The sequence below is a fragment of the Coregonus lavaretus genome, assembly GCF_964263955.1.
Source record: "Coregonus lavaretus genome assembly, chromosome: 21".
Classification (NCBI taxonomy): Eukaryota; Metazoa; Chordata; class Actinopteri; order Salmoniformes; family Salmonidae; genus Coregonus; species Coregonus lavaretus.
In genome coordinates, this window is record NC_140008.1 from 6,037,315 (window position 1) to 6,049,460 (window position 12,146).

Here is a 12,146-nt window from a genome sequence, read left to right on the forward strand (position 1 = left end):
GCCTCATTAGAATATTAGAATATCATACTGTAATGTTATTGGTTGCCTCATTAGAATATCATAATGTAATGTTAGTGGTTGCCTCGTTAAAATATTAGAAAATCATACTGTAATGCTAGTGGTTGCCTCATTAGAATATCATAATGTAATGTTAGTGGTTGCCTCATTAGAATATCATATTGTAATGTTAGTGGTTGCCTCATTAGAATATTAGAATATGATACTGTAATGTTAGTGGTTGCCTCATTAGACTATCATAATGTAATGTTAGTGGTTGCCTCGTTAGAATATTAGATAATCATACTGTAATGTTAATGGTTGCCGCATTAGAATATCATAATGTAATGTTAGTGGTTGCCTCATTAGAATATTAGAATATCATACTGTAATGTTATTGGTTGCCTCATTAGAATATCATAATGTAATGTTAGTGGTTGCCTCGTTAGAATATTAGAATATCATACTGTTATGTTAGTGGTTGCCGCATTAGAATATCATAATGTAATGTTAGTGGTTGCCTCATTAGAATATTAGAACATCATACTGTAATGTTATTGGTTGCCTCATTAGAATATCATAATGTAATGTTAGTGGTTGCCTCGTTAGAATATTAGAAAATCATACTGTAATGCTAGTGGTTGCCTCATTAGAATATCATAATGTAATGTTAGTGGTTGCCTCATTAGAATATCATACTGTAATGTTAGTGGTTGCCTCATTAGTATATTAGAATATCATATTGTAATGTTAGTGGTTGCCTCATTAGAATATCATAATGTAATGTTAGTGGTTGCCTCGTTAGAATATTAGAAAATAATACTGTAATGTTAGTGGTTACCGCATTAGAATATCATAATGTAATGTTAGTGGTTGCCTCATTAGAATATTAGAAAATCATACTGTAATGTTAGTGGTTGCCTCATTAGAATATTAGAATATCATACTGTAATGTTATTGGTTGCCTCATTAGAATATCATAATGTAATGTTAGTGGTTGCCTCGTTAGAATATTAGAAAATCATACTGTAATGTTAGTGGTTGCCTCATTAGAATATTAGAATATCATACTGTAATGTTAGTGGTTGCCTCATTATAATATCATACTGTAATGTTAGGGGTTGCCTCATTAGAATATTATACTGTAATGTTAGTGGTTGCCTCATTAGAAAATCATACTGTAATGTTAGTGGTTGCCTCATTAGAATATCATACTGTAATGTTAGTGGTTGCCTCATTAGAATATCATAATGTAATGTTAGTGGTTGCCTCGTTAGAATATTATATTGTAATGTTAGTGGTTGCCTCATTTGGATATCATACTGTAATGTTAGTGGTTGCCTCATTAGAATTTCATACTGTAATGTTAGTGGTTGCCTCATTAGAATATCATACTGTAATGTTTGTTGTTACATCATTAGAAATCATACTGTAATGTTAGTGGTTGCCTCATTAGAATATCATACTGTGATGTTAGTGGTTGCCTCATAAGAATATCATACTGTAATGTTAGTGGTTGCCTCATTAGAATATCATACTGTAATGTTAGTGGTTGCCTCATTAGAGTATCATACTCTAATGTTAGTGTTTACCTCATTAGAATATCATACTGTAATGTTACAGTGAGGGGGAAAAGTATTTGATCCCCTGCTGATTTTGTATGTTTGCAAACTGACAAAGAAATAATCAGTCTATAATTTTAATGGTAGGTTTTATTGAACAGTGAGAGACAGAATAACCCCAAAAAAATCAAGAAAACCGCATTTCATAAATTTTATACATTGATTTGCATTTTAATGAGGGAAGTAAGTATTTTTATTTTATTTTTTTATTTTTATTTCACCTTTATTTAACCAGGTAAGCCAGTTAAAAACAGGTTCTCATTTACAACTGCGACCTGTCCAAGATAAAGCAAAGCAGTGCAATAAAAACAACACAGAGTTACATATGGGGTAAACAACATAAAGTCAAAAATACAACAGAAAATATATATACAGTGTGTGCAAATGTAGCAAGTTATGGAGGTAAGGCAATAAATAGGCTATAGTGCAAAAATAATTACAATAGTATTAACACTGGAATGCTAGATGTGCAAGAGATTATGTGCAAATTGAGATACTGGGGTGCATTTGACCCCTCTGCAAAACATGACTTAGTACTTGGTGGCAAAACCCTTGTTGGCAATCACAGAGGTCAGACGTTTCTTGTAGTTGGCCTCCAGGTTTGCACACATCTCAGGAGAGATTTTGTCCCACTCCTCTTTACAGATCTTCTCCAAGTCATTAAGGTTTCGAGGCTGACGTTTGGCAACTCGAACCTTCAGCTCCCTCCACAGATTTTCTATGGGATTAATGTCTGGAGACTGGCTAGGCCACTCCAGGACCTTAATGTGGTTCTTCTTGAGCCACTCCTTTGTTGCCTTGGCCGTGTGTTTTGGGTCATTGTCATGCTGGAATACCCATCCACGACCCATTTTCAATGCCCTGGTTGAGGGAAGGAGGTTCTCACCCAAGATTTGACGGTATATGGCCCCGTCCATCGTCCCTTTGATGCGGTGAAGTTGTCCTGTCCCCTTAGCAGAAAAACACCCCCAAAGCATAATGTTTCCACCTCCATGTTTGACGGTGGGGATGGTGTTCTTGGGGTCATAGGCAGCATTCCTCCTCCAAACACGGCGAGTTGAGTTGATGCCAAAGAGCTCCATTTTGGTCTCATATGACCACAACACTTTCACCCAGTTCTCCTCTGAATCATTCAGATGTTCATTGGCAAACTTCAGACGGGCATGTATATGTGCTTTCTTGAGCAGGGGGACCTTGCAGGCGCTGCAGGATTTCAATCCTTCACGGCGTAGTGTTTTACCAATAGTTTTCTTGGTGACTATGGTCCCAGCTGCCTTGAGATCATTGACAAGATCCTTCCGTGTAGTTCTGGGCTGATTCCTCACCGTTCTCATGGTCATTGCAACTCCACGAGGTGAGATCTTGCATGGAGCCCCAGGCCGAGGGAGATTGACAGTTCTTTTGTGTTTCTTCCATTTGCGAATATTCGCACCAACTGTTGTCACCTTCTCACCAAGCTGCTTGGCTATGGTCTTGTAGCCCATTCCAGCCTTGTGTAGGTCTACAATCTTGTCCCTGACATCCTTGGAGAGCTCTTTGGTCTTGGCCATGGTGGAGAGTTTGGAATCTGATTGATTGTTTGCTTCTGTGGACAGGTGTCTTTTTATACAGGTAACAAGCTGAGATAAGGAGAACTCCCATTAAGGGTGTGCTCCTAATCTCAGCTCGTTACCTGTTTAAAAGACACCTGGGAGCCAGAAATCCTTCTGATTGAGAGGGGATCAAATACTTTTTTCCCTCACTGTAGTGGTTGCTTCCCCCCTTTTTCTTCTGTTGTGTTTTCCCTCAGTGTTCCTTATTGAAAATCAATTAACAATTCATCCCCCCCAAAAAATCATATTACGGTTTTGTTTTAATCACTTTGGTACTATTTTCATAAGCAGGTGGTACATTTTCACAACTCTTAGTATAAAACTCCAAGCTGGTCACGCTTGTAAGGCAGCCAGTCTTTCATTCAAAACCTGTCATTGTGCATTCATTTGGATTGGAAACATCTCTCACCACACAACCATTGATTCAAAATATAAATGTAATGAGAGCATTGGTTTAATCACCAAAACAACTTAAAACTACTCAACTGAAAATATATCATTAACTACCAATAGAAATCACTGCAAGATAAGTGTTTCAAATAACCCTTAGAAGTGCTGAAAGTAATATGCTACAGTACTGTAAATTACACTTCACATTAGGCAATACACTTACATTACCCAACAAAATTGACAATCTATCATTTCCATGATATCTATCCAATGTGTAATCAAAGGTGTGATCAATGATGACATCCTCTACAATCATTCATGGGGATTTTTTTTTTTTCTGATGTAATTGCAACATACAGTACTGTCTGTAATTAGATGTGAGACATTAAATGAAACATTAAATGACTGAAAATAAAAGAATGTTTAGCACGCATTAATTAGCATCAAGCCTATCTTGAGCATTTGGCCATAAATTCTCATCCACATCAGTAAATGTCCTCATTGTTCATGCACCGCTGGAGAAACCTTTCGGCATGTTGAATCAAAGCTTGACATTGGTCTGCATTGATGTCATCACATTCCTCATCCATGGCCAGAAGGAGGGTGGCACGCTCATGGGGATGGCGATCGTACACCTTCCACCTCCATGATGAAAAAAATAATTTAATAAGGTTGAGGAAGGAGAGTATGGGGGCTGGTATAGGGTCACGAATCAGGGAGGGACCTGAAACCATGCCTGAACCACCTCTGAATGGTGGAACCTGACATTGTCCCACACAATGACATAGGTGACCCCTTCACCTTGACAGGCCTGCTCAATTTCATTGAGAAACACAATGAGGTGTGCAGCGTGGTAGGATCCAAGTAATGGTCTACATCCTACCACACCATCTTCAGAGATAGCTGCTGCTCTTGGAAATGTTTCCCCCGCGTTGTCCAGGCACTTGGACGGACGCCCGTCGGCAAATAGGGTTCCGCCCACGGCGCCAAGTTTTGGCCAGGTTGAAGCCCGCTTCATCAACAAAGATATACTAGTGATGGTTCACAGCAGCATCAAGCACCATCACCCTCTAAAAATATATTTTGGTTAGTTATTTTTACAGTATAGTTCCAATATGATATTGTGAAGTAGCATGTGCATTAATAGTAACAGTAATACAGTATATAGTGCTGTACCTGAACATACTCGGCCCACAGTTGTTTCTCTCAGAAGGCTCCAGGTAAATGTGTTTCATAGATACCTGGTGCCTCTTCAAAAGGCGGGTGATTGTTGGTAGGCTGATGGATGCCACATTGGCAAAGGTGTCATCATTCTCCTCAATGGCCTGCTTTATTTCAGACAGACGTATGTCATTCCTGGCCCTCACCATTTCCACCACTGCCCACTCCTGCTGGTCGGTCAGCACACGACCACCACCATGGGGTCTTCTGTCAATTCTGAGGGTAGAACAGAGTATGAAAATGTATGCACTAACTGTAAGTCGCTCTGGATAAGAGCTATATGACTAAAATGTAAAAATGTATACTGTCAATAGATCATATTGTAATAATACTGGAACATGTTTTGTGAATTTACCTCTCTGACCTCTTTAATGGGGCCCATCCCTCCTCTCTGACGGACCCTTGTCCACAAGCTCTTTGATTTCTTCCTCTCTCTTGCTGTCTATCTTGCTCCATGTTGAAAGAAATGTTCATAAACATCCTTTTATATGGTGACCAATTGTGGTTCCCACTATGTGGAATCAAATAGCAATAATGAGCAGTCATTATGTATGGTTATCATGTATCATACAAGTTATCTAGATGTTTATACTTTACAAACACATTTTATTTCTGTAGTTCTCAAAATCCTTATATAGTAGACAAACCAGTTTAAAATCTATAGTTTTACCAAACGGTTAAGTGATTTACCATTAAGCGCAGTTAGATTAAGTGATGGTCAAATGTATTTAAACAAATGAGAAGAGAATCATATGAAAAGTATTGTGAGCATTGCATTGTGAAAGGCATTTGCTTTATATGAAAGGTATTTCTAGATGAAACACTGATTAGGTTTTGGTGAAAATGTTTCTGTGTGGTTTTGTGTTTTGTACTTAGTCAATTGAAAATGTGCTTCAAGTTTTGAAGAAAAAAGTAACAGCCTTTTTGACGATCTGTGATGAGTTTTGTTCTAAGAGTTGTGAAATTTTACCACACACTTGTGAAAATAGTACCAAGACAACACTGGGGAACAGGTTGTCTGGAATCCAGTAAGAGTGGAAATTGACCCCCTCCTCTCTCTCTGTGAGTTATCAGTGCTCTGTACAGGCAGAAGTTAGTAAGTATGAGACAATCTTTACTGAACTGATCGGGTCCATTGAGAGAATACTCACTGAGGTGAAAAGGTTGATTAGAGGCCAGGAGAAGACTGCAGTGAGACGGGTTAAAGGACTCCTGGAGCAACTGGAGCAGGAGATAGCTGAGCTGAGGAAGAGAAGCACTGAGCTGGAGCAGCTCTCACACACAGAGGATCACATCCATTTCCTCCAGGTAACTCAACTGCCTTGATACATGTGATATGAAAATTAAAACTCAATGTGAAACTCTCAATCATTTGGTTCTGTTCTCTCTCTTTCTCTCTGTCTCTCTCTCCAGAGTTATAAGTCTCTCTCCGGTACCAGTGTATCTTCAGACTTACCCAGCATCGTTGTCCGTCCTCTTCAGTACTTTGGAGATGTGAGTAAGACTGTGTCTGAACTGAGAGAGAAACTAGAAGACTTCTTTAAAGGAGAATGGACCAATATCTCCACTACAGGTGTGTTGAAAATAATAAGAACATCAACTTTAGACCATTGAAAGTTCCCTACTAGTCATATACATGTGGAATATGGTATGATGATAACATTCCCTCTCTCTGTGAATGTGTTTGTGTGTCTGTAGTGAATATAGTGGATGTTGTACTGCCTCCAGAGCCCAAGACCAGAGAACAGCTGTTACAATGTGAGTCTCTTTATTCTGATGTAACTAACAGTCTCTTTTTACTGACACTCCTAACAATCCCTCTAGAAATATATAGCAATAGTAGATCTAATCAAAGACTGGGTATCTATCTGACTCCTCATATTTCTCTGATTTGATCTCTGCTGTGCTCTAATCAAAGACGGGGTAGATACAGTATCTGACTTAACTTATTGTTCTAACTCCCCTCATTGGTCTCTGCTCTGCTCTTCTCCCAGATTCCTGTCAGCTCACACTGGATCCAAACACAGCAGACACACTCCTCTCTCTGTCTGAAGGGAACAGAAAGGTGACCTATACAGGCCAAGTCCAACCATATCCTGTTCATCCAGACAGTTTCACAAACTACTACCAGGTTCTGTGTAGAGAGGGTCTGTCTGGACGCTGTTACTGGGAGGTGGAGTGGAGTGGGTGGTGTGTTACAGCAGTCTCATATAAAGACATCAGCAGAACAGGGAGAGGTAGTGGATTTGGAGAGAATAACAAGTCCTGGTGTTTACACTACTATAGAGGTAGTTTTTGGTTCATACACAATAATGTTGAGACTAAAGTATCAGGCCCTCAGTCCTCCAGAGTAGGAGTGTACCTGGATCACAAGGCAGGTACTCTGTCCTTCTACAGTGTCTCTGACACAATTACCCTCCTCCTCAGAGTCCAGACCACATTCACTCAGCCCCTTTATCCTGGGTTTAATCTCTATAATGGTACTGCTGAGTTGGTTAAACTGTAGTAGGGTCCACATAGATACTAGTCATGCTGGTGTAGTCTATAGCTGAGCTGGTTAAACTGTAGTAGGGTCCACATAGATACTAGTCATGCTGGTGTAGTCTATAGCTGAGCTGGTTAAACTGTAGTAGGGTCCACATAGATACTAGTCATGCTGGTGTAGTCTATAGCTGAGCTGGTTAAACTGTAGTAGGGTCCACATAGATACTAGTCATGCTGGTGTAGTCTATAGCTGAGCTGGTTAAACTGTAGTAGGGTCCACATAGATACTAGTCATGCTGGTGTAGTCTATAGCTGAGCTGGTTAAACTGTAGTAGGGTCCACATAGATACTAGTCATGCTGGTGGTGATGGTCCCCAGATGTGATGATTCATTCTGCTCTGTTTTAAGTTTGCAATCTTTTATTCTCCCATACTGCTCAGTCAAGCAACATTAAACCTGTCCAGCAGGTGGTGCTATTAACCAAACAATAAAAACAGCAGATATCTTGACTTGCCACTCAGTATATCAGTAATGTTCAGAATTGTACTTTAATATCATTGGAGATTGATGGTCTTTTTAATCCACTATCTAGAGTCAGGAACAGATGAAGTTAGGTCTGCTACTGTTCAGTTATTAAATATGATTCATGGTGATGGGAAATAAAAAATACATCTAGTAGTAGTTTTCCTTTGCTATTTATTCCAAGGTGTTTCTTTAACTTGTAAATGGATTGTGTTGAAGCTGGCATGTGGTGTGGATGATAGAATAGAGTGAATAGAGGAGAGAAGAGAGGAGGAGAGGAGAACATAATATAGAAGACAGATAAGATAGAGAGAGAATTCATACCCAGGGGAGTTACTGACTCTGGCCCAAATGACACCCTGTTCCCTACGTAGTGCACTAGGCTACTTCTGACCAGATCTAAAGTAGTGCACTACATAGGGAATAGGGTGGAGATTGGAGATTTGTGTGTCTTTAACTAGTAAATGTGTGGAAGCTGGCTAGTGGTGTGTCTTTAACTTGTAAATGTGTTTAAGCTGGCTAGTGGTGTGTCTTTAACTTGTAAATGTGTGGAAGCTGGCTAGTGGTGTGTCTTTAACTTGTAAATGTGTGGAAGCTGGCTAGTGGTGTGTCTTTAACTTGTAAATGTGTGGAAGCTGGCTAGTGGTGTAGGTGATATAATAGAATGAATAGGGAGGCTGGGAGGGGAAATGGGCAGATATATAAGACAGATGAGGGAGAGAGAGATTTCCATACAGGAGTTACTGACTCTGTCCCAAATGACACCCTGTTCCCTACGTAGTGCACTAGGCTACTTCTGACCAGATCTAAAGTAGTGCACTACATAGCAACAGGTGAGGAGGGCCTCATCCTCCAGCTGCACAAAGAAAGCCAGGGACTGCCTTGTGCTCCAGTCTCCAGCAGGGGGCAGCAAAACCCTATAGACCTGAAAGGGAAAGTGAGGAGTAAAAACCTAAGGTGAATTTACATTGATGTTTCCATAGAGACCTGAGTCGTATTCACTAGGCACCAAACTGAAGATAATTAGCTGAAAGTCATCATTAACACTATACTGAGTGTAGCCTATGGATATAATATATTATCATATAATATAATACAATGATCTTTGACATCGTTCAGTAATTGAGTCATGTAGGGGATGGATGATCTTGGACATCGTTCAGTAATTGAGTCATGTAGGGGATGGATGATCTTTGACATCGTTCAGTAATTGAGTCATGTAGGGGATGGATGATCTTTGACATCGTTCAGTAATTGAGTCTTGTAGGGGATGGATGATCTTTGACATTGTTCAGTAATTGAGTCATGTAGGGGATGGATGATCTTTGACATCGTTCAGTTCTTGCTCTGACGGGTCTGAGTTTGTGTGAGGGGCGTGTTTTTCTTTCAGAGGTTGTGATGATTGGTTGTGGTAGGAAGTTCCTGTTGTCAGACTGGACGAGAGGATGGTCAAACTGGAGGCAGACTGTTGGGTTCTTCTCTCAATCAGGGGTCAGAGGTTGAGGGTTCAGTGTGCTGATGCATAGCTGCTGTATCATGTGTGACTTTATACATCTCAATTTGATTGAAATTACAGCTTATATACTCAGTGAATGCATCTGAATAGATAAGGCCTGACAAAATACTAACTCTATATGCTGTGGTCTACATCCTGGGGTTTACCCAGGACATCCTCCAGTATTACTACCATCACCACAGCAGCTAGATAACTGTGGTCTACATCCTGGGGTTTACCCAGGACATCCTCCAGTATTACTACCATCACCACAGCAGCTAGATAACTGTGGTCTACATCCTGGGGTTTACCCAGGACATCCTCCAGTATTACTACCATCACCACAGCAGCTAGATAACTGTGGTCTACATCCTGGGGTTTACCCAGGACATCCTCCAGTATTACTACCATCACCACAGCAGCTAGATAACTGTGGTCTACATCCTGGGGTTTACCCAGGACATCCTCCAGTATTACTACCATCACCACAGCAGCCAGATAACTGCCTATGCAAGACTCTAAGCCAAACATACTGCAAGCCAAACATGTTGAATAGCAGGTTTATTCATAGGGGCACAGTCATCATGTGACTCCCTAATGGATTACAATGAAAACCTTGTAGACTGATGTAGGACACTTTTATCCAAAGGTGAATGTCTTTAAACTGCATTTTTCTCATGATGTATAGCATGTGTCAAAGAAGTCAAGTTGGGAACCACTATGTCAAATTCTCCAAACATGTTTAATCCATCATGTGACACCTGCAGTGGCGATTTTAGCATGTAAATCTTGGTGGGGCAAATAAATAAAAAAGTGGGATGCATGCCAGCAAAGCCACTACACAACACAACACTAAACAATACATTAATTGCACTATAACGCTGACAAACGGTGCCCACAAACTGATAGAGCCTCCATAAAGCTGTCCCAACAGCAGTCCCAACAGCAGTCCCAACAGCAGTCCCAACAGCAGTCTCAATACCTTACCACTGCTACACCTGGCTATCAGTGGAGCCTTGTCTGGCTGCGAAACAGTTCATTCAGCCTAATTTACTGCCTTTAAAAAAAATATAGCTGATATGGCTGACTTGCTCAAACAAATGTGGTTTCTACTGACAATTGAGATGTACAAACTATGGCATAAGGGGACGACAAGTGGATAAGAGGCAATCCGTAATTTCGATTAAGACATTAATGAGCGATCTAGGACGGAGGTAGTCAATATAACTATTTGTTCAGCACTTTTGAAATGTACAGCGACAGAATTCAGAACATGGGCCGTTCTTACAGTGTTTTCCCTGTACACCAAGTCAGAAGCGTAGGATAAATAAAGGGGGCATATAAGCAGACAATGAAAGCTCTTACAATATTCAATGATTACATTTCTCTAAAACAGGTTATAGGCTACATGTGCACCACCAAGTCAGAACAGTAGGCGAAATTAAGAGGTGAAAATATACCAAATTATTAGGGTGAGGCACATGGGCTACTAACAGCTTACTACACAACATACATCTCCCTGGCATATTAAATCATTTATGCAGCAGCATACAAGACATGTTTGGACTCACCTTGTTGTGCTGTGCTCACTAGAACAGGAAGGTGGCGTGGCGGTCCTTCGTGGGCAAATGTTGTCATCAAACTTTGTCATCAAAGTCTGGCATTCTCTGGATTTATGGTGCTTTCAAGACAACTGGGAACTCAAAGAAAAAAAAGGTTGAATCATGATGACGTCAGTGGTCTTCAGGTCGTAGCTCTAGAAAGATGCCAGAGTTCCCGATTTACAATTCCGAGTTTGATGAAAGTTCAAAACGTATTTTCCCAGTCGTAGCTCGTTTTTCCCGAGTTCCCAGTTGACTTGAACTCAGTTGACTTGTCTTTTTTTTTGGGGGGGGGGGGGGGTGGATCAGCTTAATATTGCAGATAGATTGTATCTTCTATCAATGTAATTGTCAGCATCACTTCCAATCCCCCATGTTTTTTATATATATACTCCCCTTTATTACTTTTCAACCCCGCCATCCTTTCCCTGCTTGGAGTAAATTAGTGAACAACAATGCCCAGGCCTCTACTTCCAGCCTATACTTACTATGTACACCTTATGGACACAGTTAATTTTACAATAATTCTATTATATATATTTCTTTTTAATTTTTTTTGCTCCTGAACTTCTTCTACTCTCAACCTCTCCGATCATTTTCATGATGTCCATCCGGTTTGCTTCTATATGCCATATCTTTCTAAATGTGCTCTTTCCCAAAAGCTCCCAACATACAACCTATATACTTATTATGGACACAGTATGCTTACATTATTAGCTATCTTTGTTATTATTTGTTGTTATTTGTTATTAGTCCCATCCTTCAACTCTATTCAATACCTCCCATCTATCTCTTAACACCATCCATATAGGATTTCTATTTGCCATATATATTTCAACCGTACTGTGATGTTTTACAAAAGTTCTGAACCTTTCTATTCTCATTGCTTCTACAGATTGTGAATTAAAAATAAACATTTTTGCTAAAAGTATTATAATATTATTGATAGATTGACTATGACCTTTCAGATCACCCATTAATGCTATCTGCAAGGTTAGCTCCAGGTAAATATTGCAATCCTTTAGCCATTCCTGGACCTGTGTCCAAAAACAAGCTACAAATGGACAGAACCAAAACAAATGATCTAATGATTCTGTCTCTTCACAGCAAAATCTGCAAAGCTGGGAAGATTGTATCCCCCATTTAAATAACATTCTATTGGTAGCAAGAATTTTATATAATAATTTTAATTGAAAGATTCAAATTTTTTAATCCGGTGTCG